This window comes from Camelus dromedarius, chromosome 3 (assembly GCF_036321535.1).
Source record: "Camelus dromedarius isolate mCamDro1 chromosome 3, mCamDro1.pat, whole genome shotgun sequence".
Taxonomy (NCBI): Eukaryota; Metazoa; Chordata; class Mammalia; order Artiodactyla; family Camelidae; genus Camelus; species Camelus dromedarius.
The window spans coordinates 29619303-29634001 of NC_087438.1; the positions used below are offsets into that span (position 1 = coordinate 29619303).

The 14699-nt window shown below is 43.9% G+C and overlaps 1 protein-coding gene across 2 annotated transcripts in view; it reads left to right on the plus strand.

Moving 5' to 3' along the window:
* Positions 1-4141: 4141 nt before the first annotated feature.
* Positions 4142-14699, plus strand: part of GHR (growth hormone receptor) — a 238355-nt gene continuing 227797 nt past the window's right edge. The window contains exon 1 of one of the 2 annotated variants that reach the window (XM_011000802.3): positions 4142-4230. The gene's annotated coding sequence lies outside the window, so the exon portion shown is untranslated. Of the gene's footprint in view, positions 4231-5039; positions 5058-14699 lie in introns of those variants that run through there. The other variant, XM_031444530.2, reaches the window with a different exon arrangement.

Sequence of the window (14699 nt, forward strand, 5' to 3'; positions counted from 1 at the left end):
AATATATTTATAATCAATATAATTATCCAGGCAGAGGCTAGAGGACTGTCTATCAGATGCTTTTTAAAAAGACTTTGCATTTGGTGAGAAGATAGAGAAAATAAGCTCAATTTTTTTTCATTTTTATTTTTATTTATTTTGTTGTTGTTTTGGTTTGGTTTTTGTTTCTTTGTTTGTTTGTTTTTTGACGAGGGGAGGTAATTGGGTTTATTTATTTTTGGAGGAGGTATCAGGGATTGAACCCAAGATCCCATGCATGCTAAGCATACGCTCTACCATTTGAGCTGTCCCCTCCACGTCATTTTTTAAATCTTTACTCTTAAATCATTCAAAGGGGAACATTCATTCATGAGTCCCTATTGAGACTATCTTGTTTTGTCCCTTTTCACCTGCTGGCTGCACATAGATGGCATTGCCCAGGCCCTGAGCTTTTCTGGGAGTGACTCTGAATCCACTAGAGAGAGTCAAGGCAATCATATTCCTTCTAGTTTTTAAGAGCTCTGAATGGATAGATCTATTTTTTTGAAATTCATAAAATAAATGGTGATTTTTAAGCTTTCCTTCTGCCTCAGGGACCTCCTCCTAAGTCTTGGCTAAGAATTTCCAGATCATGAAATAGTTTTTCCCCTGCTGCCTTTCAGTAAAGGAAAGGAAAAGTAAATATGTCCCTAAGTTGTTTTCTTCCCTTCATGAGTCCCCTGCCATCCTCTTGACCAAGGCCTTTGGGGGTGGGGGCTGGGGACAAGGGCAAAGAGAGTCAAGTAGCAAATCCAGCGTGTTCATAACCATCACGTGCTCTGTTCCACTGAGTCCTGAGCAAAGAAGAAGTTCCCAGAATCCTTTTACCTGTTACCTGCTCATTTTGAAACCCTTATCCTAGTATAGTTTTCTTGGACCAACACTTCAGTCTGTTTATTGTATTTATTGTTCATTGTCTCTCCCAACTACACTGCAAGTCCCATGAGGGCAAGGTCTTTGTGAGCCTATGCAAGTTTTGTTCCCTGATGCATCTTAAGTCCCCAGAAGAAATCTGTCATGGTGTAGGGTCCACAGCATTTGTTGAATGAAAGAACCTGGTGGATGAGAATTCAGTGTTCGTTTTGAAAAATCCCTTAAAGTAAGTGTGTTTTATTTTTAGAATCTCACTAACTAATTTACCAATTAGTATTGTATTAGTTTGGATTCTCCAAGAAAGCAGGACCAGTAGAAAGAGTGTGGTGCTTCAGCCCGGGTACTCATCTGGGAGGGAGTCAAGAAGTGAGCATATTCTGAACGTAGAGTATGGGGAAAATTTGGAGGGTGGCAATCTTGAGCTCTGTCTGAAGATCTGGGTTTGAGATACAAATTTGGGAGTTCTGAAGTTTCCTTCAATTTGGTTAAATATTTATTGGGCACCCTACCATTTGCTGGACACCAACCTAGACATTTTAGGAATAAATATTAAGAATATATAGTGCCTCCCTCAGGGACCTCAGAATTAATGGGGAAAGCAGATATATAAATAAAAACTGAAATATTTAATAAAAGTAGGTATAAAGACCCATGAGGATGCAGATGCAGCAATAGTTAATGAATTAATTCCATCTTTGGAAGAGCCAGGTATGAAACAATTGAGCTGGAACTTGAAGGTTAAGGAGAATTTCCCTACATGGTCAGAGTGAGACATTCCAGGTAGAGGGGAAGGTATGAGTAAGCACAATCTCACAGTTCGTAAGGTAAACATGCTCTGGCATATGCTGTATGTAGCTTAGAGCAAATTAGTTAATTCAGTGACTTAATTAGTTAAGTCAGTTAATTCAGATACATTTTCCTTCATAATCTGGAAAATATATAGAGGCAAGTGCTCCTATAGACCTACAGGTGGTCACCATATATGAGACTGGAGGACTTTTATTCATGGGGCTTAAAAAGAAGGACTGCCTTTCATCTAAGTTTCAAATTTCTATCTGGTTCTATAATATTTTATATTGATCTGTGTTTTCTGTGCGCAGTTCCCTTTCTACCAAAGATGGAGCAGTCAACTTTCCTGTCTCACAGAATGAAGGCTATAGCTGAACCCAGAGGGAAAAAGAAGGTAATCTTTCTTTGTTAAGCATGGCCCTGGAATCATCTCAGGGCAGATACAACAGATCTTAGAAAACATTTTGTGAGCGCATCTGGCACCTCTGACACTGGATCAAGATTCTCGGAGCTTGAGGGATGGGGGTAGAGGAGAAAAAAGATGAGAAGGCACAGAGGAGCTATAAAGAGAGAACTTGGCGGTACCAGAATCTGAAGAGCCAACTTGGAAGGTCATCCCAGAATGAGTGGAGTCAGCATTTGAGGACTGCCTGCCTGGTCTCCACTCCTGCCAGGGCTGCCCTTTCAGCCAGCCTGGCAGCACTGACCACCCAGCAGGTGTTCTGCATCCCTGTGTCCTAATCTCCCTCTATGTGGGCAATTCCCATTTTAAAAGCTCCAGACACTGGTAAGCACTCCCACTGCTCTAGCAAAACATGGGGCCCCAGAAATCAAGGGATTAAGGGAGTCTTCGGGAAGAAAATCTTATTCTACTATTCTGCTGGGATAGAGTGGAACCAGTTCAAGATCAACACCCTCCTGCCCCAGGATAGGACAGTAATAATCTACACCCTCTCTAGAATCTTTCCTCCCCTTTCATTTTGGGGAACTTTGCCTTCAACAGTTGGGTTGTTGAGCCACAGCTGAGCACCAGAAAGGACTTTAAGGAACAGAATTTCCCACTTTTTCAATTCCTTTAAAAACAAGGGAATCTTCTGTGACAGCTGCTGTCCCAAAGTCCTTGGTCCTATGTTCCTTCCCAAGTCTTGGCCTCACTGTGCTGTTTTCCATGTCCTGAGAATCTTTTATTCTAGTGCTAGGAAGCTTGGTTTCTTTAAGCTGTTGCTTCAACATTTCTCTCTGGGTATAAATTTGGCTTTGTGTCTGGGAGCCCTGTTTAAAAAAAAATGTCATTTGGTAAGCCAAAGCTGTTAAATAAATGACATTACAACTGGCTGTCGGCAATAAAGTAAATAGTAAAAAGATAGCATGGCTGGCTGCTCCGTCACATCTCAGACAACCTAGGACTGGACTTTTGTACTTTCTGCTGAGAAACGTGTGTGGTGACAGGGAATTTGATGCTTTAACAAAATGACAGGCTTATGCACAAAGACACTGACTTTCTGAAGCACTGTGGCAGCTTCTCCTCTCACTTTCCTTACCCTGCAATGGAATGAGGTGGGCAGGCCGGTATTTGACAGAAGTCCAGCGCAGGGCAGTTAAAAACGCGCTCCCCCGGTCACACACAAGGACAGTCCTCAGGGTGAGGCCCGTTTCTGGACATTGTGCCGCCCTGTGCTACGGTATCTGGACACGCCTCTCTTCTAACATGCTTTGTGTCCTTGGTAAATTACTTCACCTGTCTCGTTTTCTAACCTCTACAATAAGGTCCTTCCAACTTTTAACTATCTTTCCACCGTGTCCCAGAGAGCAGGAGTTTGGAAATTGGTTGCAGGTGGAAAGAGGCAATGTTTGGTTTGCTAATTACGCTTTTCAAGCTCTCTGGTCCGTTTCTTTCCTCATGCCAGCAGCTAGCTAACTTTTCTGTCAGCGTTTCTTTGAATTTGTTGACGGCACTTCAGCTCTTTCGGTCCTGCTGTCTTTTTGGGAACAGGAGTGGGCGGAGAGGAAGGAAGTGTCCTGCAGCTACCAATATTTTCCTCTAGGAGGAGCCGCGCAGCCCAGATGGGAGTGACGCGCACCCACTCCAAGTCCTCGCCCGGGAACGCTTCATCCCAGCTCCGCGGAATGCTGGTCGGGTCTCGAACCGGCCGCCCTGAACTCCCGTTTCCCCTCGCGGCGGCCGCCCGGGTCCCAGGGGCGGCGGGCCGGGCCCGGCGTGACCCCTGGTGAACGGCGGCCGCCGTTTCCCACCCCTCCCCTCCCATCCTCCCTTCCCGTTTCACCCCGCCCCCTCCCCCTCCCCAGCCTGACAGCCCGCGAGCTGCCAAGCCGGGCGCAGCCATGGGAAGAGGAGGCGGTCTAGGGAGCGGCGGCGGCGGCGGCGGCTGCAGCGGCGGCTGCTGCGGCGGCGGCGGCGGCGGCTGCTGCTGCTGAGCCGAGGCGGCGGCGGGGACCCCGGGCTGGGGCCACGCAGGCCGGCGGGCCCTGCGCCCTCGGCCCACACGCGGACGCGAACCCGCACTCTCTGTCCGGAGGCGAGGCTCGGAGGTACTGGAAGGGGGCTCCGGGATCGAGCTCTTACGTTCCCCCTGTTGTGTCAGGGGGCCTGGGAGTTGACCCTGGGACGCCAGTTGTTTGTGAAAGTGGGGATCTGCCTTATGTATTTACACGGATAATTTTTTTCCGGGTGACTTGGAGGTTGGCCGTACTCCCCTTCTCCTCGCCAAGAAGTTGTTTTCTGCTGGTGGGTAGTTGTAACCCGATCCACGCTCTGGACGTATGTGTGTGTAAGTTGCGGGAGGGGGGGCGTCAGGGAGTTGGGGGTGACAGGCGAACCTTTCCACGCTGGCGCTTGCTCCGACCCGTGTTTGTGGTGCATGGAGGGGCTTCTTCCGAAGCCAGTTTTGTTAAAGTCTTAGAAGTTTTGCGAATGTTTCTGTTTGACATCATGAGCCGGGCTGGGGCAGGAACCGCTGAGGCTCGGCTGCTGAGCGGGGAGAGGTCCCCGGCGACGAGGCGGGAGGAGAGGGGAGGTTGTCAGGCTGTGCGCGTCCACACCGCGCTCTGCTCCCCAAAGCGCACCTCCCTTGGCGCGTTTGTGAGGGCTATAGCCGAGCATTGACACCCTAGGAGCTGGGGTCAGTAGAGTCACGGCCACCAGTCCCCGTGAGCTGGGGTGGGTGGAGATCGTGACGATCCGAGCTTCCCCAGCCCTGGACATGCTAGTGGTTATGAAATCAACCAGGTTTAAAGTTTTGACAGAACTGCCCGAGGCTCGAGAGCCGCGGGTGAGTCCGGTAACGGCGGGTCTGGAGAGAAGACTCTGGCGGCATGCAGTGGGTGCCTGGCAGGGTCCCCCACTTTCGGGTGCAGGGGTAAGTCTATTGTGGGGTGAGTGTTTTATATATAACCCGGGGATGGGGGACGCCTGCTGGGGCCGGGCTGCGGGAGTCGGTGGCCTGGCGCGGGATATGTGTGCTGAACGGGTGTACGTGCGTGCTGTGTGTGTGCGCGCGTGTGTGCGCCTGGGGAGGCGTGTCGGAGCCTGAGCCAGTAGGGTGTGCGGCGGGGGTAGGGGGGCGGGGGCGGAGGCCAAAGAGGTGCCGCCCGCCTGTTTGTGCCGCCAGGAGACCTTGGGAAGGACTGGGAAAGGTAACGGGAGGCCAGAGGGTTGGGGAGTCCTAGGAGTTTCTCCCTAAGACTTAAGTACCACAGACTTTAGAACACTAAAGCCATTGCCTTGGAAGGGCCGAGGGCTGGAGGTGGAGGATTCTGGAACTCTTAGGATACCTGCAAAAGGAGGACAGGAATTCTAGATGTGTGGATGTATGGGTGCAGAGTACCGGAGACGCGGGCCCAAGTTGGATCTATGGCTTCCCAGGGTGCTGTTGTCCACAGCCGCTGGGGTGTTTAGACTCCTTGGTATGAGTGCCTGGGAAGACACTCCTCCTTTCCTCACAGGTGTTGCGGCAGCTCTGCGCCTTGAGCAACTGGGGCACTAGGCTATTTCTTCTGGGTCACCCTGGAAGTCCTTTCTCTGGGGTGCCAAGCGATAGACCTTGGAGATAACTAGTGTTAAAACATTTCCAGAAATTAAAATGCTGGATTGAAACGAAATAAAATGATTTAGTAGACAGGATTGTTGTTCCCATCTTTTCTGTGATTGAGGAATCTCTTTACTTTTGAGAAAAGCAAAGTTCAGTGTTCCCAGATTAGATTTCAGGAGGTCTGGGTCATTTATGGTTTCCCTTCAGATGGACTTTAGATGGAGCTGAAAAGATGTGTTTTAAGCCCAGAGACCATTGGAAAGCATCATTTGTAGCTTAAGTATGTCCCATCTCTCATCTCCTTTCACCCTTGTAAACTTTTTGCTTCACATGAGTCTAAGGAAATTTGGTGAGTCAACATTCAGCTTTTCTTTTGGAGTAAATATATTACAGCAAAATTACAGTTTTGGTCTTCCGAATGGCATGGAAGCCAACACTTAATGGGCAAAGGTGTGAAAGGAAAGGCTATAAATGAATTGACAAAGTGATGACATGAGTGCATTTTTTTTTCAAACTGAGCATTACTTTGCCTTGCAAATACTTGTTCTAGGCAGAATTTGGTGCTGTTTTTGATTATTCGTTTTTAAACAGCAGACTCCACATCATAAACCTCTTAAACGTGGATACTAGATGCTTTCTCTGTGCTATCGCTGGTGCCTGTGTTAACAGGTGTTTATGATGCTTGGTAACCTATGGGGTTGTCATGTTGAGTATCTTAGCTCAGGACATAATGTTTATAGCGTAATGTAATAAATGAGCCCTAGTTAGAGCTGCTTCTGCCAAGTGCATGAAGCACCCCAGCCCAGCATGGAAACAAATCTTAAAGTTGGTCCAGCTTGGCGAGCCTTTTTGGCTATCTGCTGGTAAGCATTGTTAAAGTAAATATAAAGCTGAGTGATAGAGTGAGAATGTGGCACAGCGTTGTTTAGCTTAGAAAAAAGGCATGGGTTATATATTTTTAAATCTGCTAATCTTAAGCTTCTCTGGTCATTCTACCAGTAAATTGCACAATTATGGAGAGTTGGTTTACTTGCAAAGAACGCGTTTTTGGCAAGTATGTCAGTAATGAAAATAACCTCTATTTCTCAGCGTGTTCACATGTGCCCATACCAACCATCACTTTTTCTTCTTAAAAAAAGACAACCCTATAATCTCTGTGGTAATGATTTAAATAATATGAGTATTCAAATCACCGAATCAGTTTCTGAATACTGAATTGATAAGAACTGAAGTTTAGTAAGATTGGAGTCAGACCTCCATTAATTGTGTGAACAATGCAATATAGGCTATCTTTTTGGCAAGTGATTTTTTTTTCAAACTGGGACAGTATAATGTAAATAATATACCCAACAAAATGGTTGATTAGTATGATCACTGACTTTAGAGGTAAGAACTTCCATCTTGGTAGCCCTCCCTGAGAGTGGGCCAGCTTACCTCTTCTTGGGAGTAATCTGATGAGAATCTTGCTTCCTCACTGGCCAGTCCATTCTAGGAGAGATTCATGTTTAAAAATTCTGCCTTGCACTGAATCAACATTTTCTATGCATTGGCCTACCATTAAGGTGCTGGAGTCACACATAATGAATCTAATTAAGTGCTGTATTAGGAAACAGACATAATGCTCCTTTTTGTAATTAAAGTATATAGTCAGTTACAATGTGTCAGTTTCTGGTGTACAGCATAAAGTCCCAGGCATGCATATATATATACATATATTCATTTTCGTATTCTTTTTTGTTAAAAGTTATTATAAGATATTTAATATAGTTCCCTGTGCTATACAGAAAAAAACTGTTTTTTAATATATTTTTATGTATAGTGGTTAACATTTGAAAATCTGAAACTCCCAAATTTATCCCTTCCCACTACCCTTCCCCTGGTAACCATAAGATTGTTAACTATGTCTACGAGTCTGTTTCTGTTTTATAGATGAGTTCATTGGTGTCTTTTTTCTTTTTCCTTTTTGTTTAGATTCCTCATATGCGTAATATCATATAGTATTTTTCTTTCTTTTTCTGGCTTACTTCACTTAGAATGACGATCTCCAAGTCCATCCATGTGCTGCAAATGGCATTACTTTATTCTTTTTTAATCACTGAGTAGTATTCCATTGTATAAATATATCACAAGTTCTTTATCCAGTCATCTGTTGATGAACATTTAGGTTGCTCCCATGTCTTGGCTATTGCACATAGTTGCATCTTTCTGAATATTCTTTTCTGCCTATTCCTGGAGCTGTTCTTCACCCACTGTGAGGCCCACCATTTTCTGCCCTGACCAATATGCCCTCGATTCCACATTCTCGCCGTCCCTCCTACCGTATGTCCTCTAAAACCCAGATGTGAAATCCTTAGTTCTGGACTTTCTACATCTGTTAAATCAGCTTAATATTCACAAGCTGTTTTAGCCATATCATTACACTGTTCATGACACTAATTTCAAACCTGTAAACAACTAATTCTTTTCAGATTATTGATCATCCACAGTCAGAACATGATAATAGTTTCAAAACATTTTTTCATGCCTGAGCTTCTACAGTCTATGGGAAGTGTAATACTATGCAGGTAAATGGAATTCTACACACAACTACATAATTTCTCTCTGTCAAGGAATACCAACCCCCAAAATAGCAGATGTAAAATGTTCTAAAGACAAGCAAATTGAGGCTGCTTACTACAGACAGGTAGAGACTACGTTGCGAGGTCTCCTTTTTACAGACCTCTGCTTCCATGAGCATGAGTCAGTCTTAGCAATCAGCATCCATCGAAGGCTTGTGCTGTCCCAGTCCTAGAGAATATGCCATCTGGCCCTACGCGAGATGAAAATACAGCAGACTGAAATGTGTCCTCAGGCAACTGGGATTTAAGATGTACATACAGAACATGACTGAGTCAACAACCTTGTCTCCCTCTGAAGCTGATGCCACAGGGAAGTCTAGAGCAGAGATATCTCACCATCACTGCTATGGGAGGTTCCCTAATGCTCTGCACTTACTGAGTCCTCACCTTCTTGGAGGAAGGAAGCAAGCTGGTACATATAGCAGAGAAGGTGTGCTTCAGAGGCAGCCGTGTGGGGATGCATCAGAGCTCAGTGTGAGTCTGAGATTTACCGCTAACATGCACATTCACTCCTCTGAGACTCACTTTTCTCCTGTGTGAAAATTTGTATGTCTACCACCCAGGACTGAGGTGTTTCCGCACAACCTCTGTAGGATTTCTGGCCCATCCTCTGCGTTCAACACCTACCTGTTAGGATTGGTTTCTCTCTTAGGAGTCTGTCGGAGGCTTCCCAACTAAAGTATGTTTCCCCTCAGAATCTGCCACAGCTGAGAATCTTCTGTCTTCCTGCTGGAAATGTTTTATGGTTGATGATGATGACAATGTTGTTTATTTCAGCAAGTCTGGACATGAAAGAAATGGCTGTTTTTCCTTGGCAAAGAGAAAAAACCTACTGTGATATAGTCTGACATCTGGGCCTATCAGAAATCCCTACTATGTGCACAGACCTTCAGTCAGGACGAGGGGCCAGTGACAGTCCTATGCTCTTAGTCGAAAGTGTCCTTGCTGTCCCTGTCATGTGTGTATATGTTTGCAGTAAGATTCTTCACTCATCCCTTAGCGTTAAGGTCTCTGTCCACACTACATTTGCTTCTTTGCTTTATTCTGTTCTCATACAAAGGAGGAGATGATCTAGGAAGTGCATTTTTTTTAATTCAAAAATCTATCTCACTACTCCCTACCTTCTATTCACCTTCCCTCTCTGCTCCAAAAAAAATTGTGGCAGACCCACTGATAAGTACTCAGATATGTAATTTCTAAACCAAAGTTCTCCTCTGCTATAAGAAACCCCCAAGTTAGGATGGCATAATACAAAATAATAGTAAACGAAGTGTCAGGAAGCCTGGGTCTCCTCTAAGTTCTGTCTCTAATGGGCTTTGTAATTTTTGCAAACTCAGTCAGACTTCCTGTTTTGGTTGCTGTTGGTCAGGGAATCAGCCTTTGTCCTTGGTCGGGATGATGGCATATGATCTTACGTCATCCTATGAGCTTGTCTTTGGACACCTTCAAGTCATGTTATTGTTATCCCAGAGAACCTCTATTTGACAAAGCAAAGTAAAGAAGAAGCTGGAGAAGTGTATGCAAATGAGAAATTGTGGAAAGATTCCTGAGGACAGAGCCTTTACAAGGGCTTCTTCTCGTGGGGGTAGAAGAAGATACCAGAATCCCTGGGCAAGATAATGATGAATGAAGAAGACACCCCCTTTTTATACCGAACAAGTCAGAAAGATTAAAGAGAGAGAAGCAAAATGAAGAGGAAGGATCTGTCGTATTAGCAGCCAGAGTAACATCTTATTTCCCCTAGAGACATTGGCGAAACAATACTTTGCTTGTCAGAGAATAGACATTCAATAAATATTTTATTAATGATCTGAGTGCATAGTAAAACAGAGAGAGAAACTGAAGTGTTGACAAGAAGTCTGTGGAGAGTTGGGGGCGAAGGGATGTGGGTAGGATCAGGTGATAACCAGGACCTAAGCTTACAGAGCAAATCTGGAATTCTTCTTACATTAACGATGGCACCCAAACTAGATGACCAACTTTCCAAGGTGTGGATCTTGTTCAGGGCCTCAGAAACATATAGAATTTTTTAATATTTAAAGCTAGATGGAGACATTCTGAATTTTTTATGGGACTCCATAGGACTTAGGAGACACATCCAGTTTGCCAGCCCTTGGTACACCCCTCATCACAGAGCAGAACATTTTCACTCTCTTTGCCTTTGTCCTATACACTTTAATGTTTTTATTATTTATTCTTTCAGTAGATTGAGCGTATGTGCGAGTTAATTATGTCATCTGAAAAGTACTTTAAAAGCTACTTAGGAAAAGATGCTGAGTAAATAGAATATTTTATTAGTCGACAGGATGCAAGTTTGGCCAAGCTAGTGGTACTTTTGAGATCACTGTGAAAAATCAAAGACAGAACACATATTTATTGAGCTGTTACTGTGTTCCCAGGAATGTGCTGGACCCTGGGGAATATAAAAGTAGTATCAGACATGACCCTTGATTTGGTGACCTAGCATTCAAGCTAGGAAAGCAACACTAACAGTGTACATAGTGTGACTACCGAACTGCTGACAATGATACAATGTAATGAAAAATTATGTTACACAATTTAAGTGCTACATTTATTTAGAGTGAAGGGAGACCTGTTTGGACTAAAGTGTTTGAGGAGAGGCTGTATGGGCAAAGTGGCTCCAGAGCCAGAACTTAAACCATGGTAACGTTTTTTGATAGGTAGACATTTTGTGTGAAGAGTTTGGGAACTGAGCACTGGCAGCCTATCTGGAGCTCCCTGGGGTCACTTGTAACCAGAAGCAGGTAGGGTGTGCCAGGCCGTGGCTTTGTTTTCTGCTGTTAGCCCTTCTCCTTTATTGTGAATGTGGCATACAAGGCCACCTCTTGGGCGGGATGACTGGGATGGCCACCCTGAGCCTAGTCCTTACTGGGCAGTGGTGACTATTGCAGGATGTCTCTGCAAACTTCTCCTGTGTGATCATTATATATATTCAGTTTTAAAATTTGTTCTTTAAACAGAATTCCAAGAGGTCTATTAAAGATACCAATAGCACGGCTTCCTTTGAAGAATAGGATCTTGAATGGACCCTGCAATGGTAGAGCTGGCCTGGGGTTTCCGCCTCCACTCCCACTTCCCTGCCACGTGCTTATACTGACAGTCTTGACCCAGTAGAGCCATAGGCCCTCATAGAATTTGAGATCCTCCACCAGTGATTCTCAACCATTCTGCTAAAGCAAGGCCTAGGGGCATTCAGAAATCCAGTTGTTACAGGACTGGAAAGAGTTACAGGCTTTTAGTGCCCAGAGTCAGGGATGCTAAATCTCTGTAATGCCAGGGGCAGCCCCACCCAAGGAATAATCTACTAGACCCCCAAGGAAAGCTGAATCCAACATCCTCACTTTATTTATGGTGAGGAAACTGGCATGACAAGACTTCCCTAGGATTAAACTCCACAGCAACAGTGACAGATTTATAACCCACTTCTAGCTTTCTTTCAAGGGCTCTTTCTGCTGCGCCACCTTCCCAGTCATACACGTCGACTTTCACCATGAATAACATGTGGTTTACCTCCATCATTCATGTATGAGGGTGATAGTCAGCTGTGTTAACTATCTGAGTGGGTGGGTTGTGAACTTAGACAAGTGACACTTGGCCAGCAGCTCTGTTTCCTGGGACCATGCAGAGATTGGCTTGTGAATTAGGGCTGGCAGATGACCACTGGGATGGCAACCACTGCAAAAAGCCTAAAGGCAGTTTGGCATTCTGGACAGGGCACGAGATAGGCTTTGGGATCAGACCAATCTGGCTCTGCCGTTTACTGAAGTGGGGACGGTGATTCTTCCTTCAAAAAGTTGTTGGAGTTTAAATGAATCAAAACAATGCCAGGCCGGTGTTGAACACCACAGAAAGAGATGCCTTCCCATAGCACCCTCCTGCTCTAAGAGAGGAGACTTCAAACCTTCACTCATAAAAGATCACTTGGTACTAATTGCTTCTTTCATATTTTTTCTTCTCCTTTCTCTGATCAACCGAAGTTAATGTGCCCAGACTGTTACCATACAATAAAAATGAAAGATATGTCTGGATTGGTGGCTTATGAAATTTGGCTCTTAAAAGCAATAGTAAAAGCCATTCCCAGATATATATGTTTGTAAGAGAGATTTCTATCTGCCAGTGTTGGGAGACCCTCCTTAAGTAAAGTGATACTTTTGGTGAGTTAAGGGACAAAGCTGGCCAGGAGGGTGATGGGGGTTGTGGTAAAAGGCCCCTCTGGGTAAAGAACTGCCTGTGATGATACGCTGTAAGATGTGAGAACCTAAAAGGAGGCACACTTTCCCATTATTGGAACACTTTAAAGTTGACTCTCTTTGTTAAAGGTTGATTTTCTTAAAAGGTAAAATCATGAGTAGCCTACAGATATAAAATGAACAGATGTAAAATAATACAGATATTAATGAAGGAAGGAACTGGAAAAGACATGATAGCCATTTCCAAGGAGAACCACAAATGTGTATATGGTAGAGGAGTATTGAAATGAATAGGGTTATCAATTACATTCCACGGGGCACAACTGCTTCACATTTGTATGGACAAAAATTACTGTTATATCTCATTTCTTCAAGTTAATTTCTGACTCCTCAGAGCTATAAAATAACATAGAAAAGACAAAAGCTCAGACCCCTGTATAGGGTCAGCTAATCCCTGGAGGCTCAGCACTCCACTGAAAGGCTAGCGGTAATCTCCTTTCTCTCCTCATAGTCCAGCGTTTTTCCTTACTCTGTCATGATTCCACTGGCCACTCTTCCTGCTTGAACTCCATGGTTTGTGGATGAAAGTTTGGTGAGGTGAACCCAGGACCCCATGCATGATAAGCATGCTCTCTACCACTACGCTATTACCCCCACCCCGTTTCCCTTAATATTAACATTCATAATCATGGTATATTTGTCAAAACCAAGAAACCAACGTTAGTACAATACTATTAACTGAACTCCAGGCTTTATTCAGATTTTCTTGGTGTTTCCACTAATGTCCTTTCTCTGTTCCAGAATTCAGTCCAGAATATCACATCACATTTAATTATAACATTTTAAAATTCCATACATACAGTCTTTTATTTGGACCCTCTCGTATATTCAACTGACTAATCTTTGTAACTAGTAAGCTCTATGAGTGAAAAATACAATGATGTTGATATCTAACATCATCTTGGGCACAGGGCATGCTCTCAAAACAAAACAACAGTAAGAACAAAACTTTATTCAGTAGGCAGATGTGTAGCTGAGCCTTCGTCAGTTAGCTAAGAAGTCCTTATAACAGTGTGACAACTTGGAAGAAATTTGACTTTGAACATGTATCCTGAATATCAAGTTTGAAGCAGGACCCCCTAAGTCAGACACGACCCACTCCCTTCAATGTGCTTGGCTTTGTGTGTACATGTCACACTTAATCCTGCTCACTGTGAGTCACGTAGCCTTGAGCGCCTCGGGAATGGAGCTCGGGGAAGTGAAGTTACTTGTGCAGGGATTCATAGGTGGTAAATGACACAGTTGAAGAGATAAGTTTTCTGGCTTCGGCGCCTACACTCTTAGTACCACACTCACTTACTCCCTCCCACTCTTCTCCACTTGCCAAATCCCTATCCTTGGTGCCTTTGGATAGGCGTGCAGCCTTTGACAAAATCTGTATCATGAAGCATGCATGGTATATTTCTTAGTAAGCTGGATTTAGTGTCAGCTTTGGTTCTGGGGATTATTTTCAGAGCCTGCCTAACAATTGTCAGACATGTTATCTTGATATGCACATATATTGACCATAAAACTCATCAGAAAGTCACCTTAATAAAGTTTTGATCTAGTCCTAATAATAGGCTTGGAAGCAACCACCTTTATGTATGCTTGTGTAATTGATGTTGTGTAGTAATTCAAATATTTTATTATTTTATCATGTGTTTGAGTTTGGATAGTTAACCTGTATGTCTTAGTCTTTCCATAGTTACTATTTTTTTATATTTTACATAAGGGATGCGGAATATTTAATGAAATCTTTGATCTTTTTACTTGCAATGTCCCAACTGAAAATTACCGTTGGCTACCTTGGAACTAAGGGCATGAAATTCAAAAGAAGAAATTCTTATAAATTATTCGAGCTTTGATTCTGAGAAGACAAATAACGTAGATAACTAAGGCTCCCCAATGCTGAAATTCCTCTAACCTCTAAATCTAAGTTCAGAAAAGAATAGACTTTAAAGCTTTTTGTTTATTTTTGCTTTGATTGCAAGTTGTTGGAAGCTTAGAGTTAGTATCTAATGGCACAATCTACATAAAACACAAATTATTGGCTCTGAGTGAGATTTAACTTCGAAGAAGATACAAAGGGACAATCATGT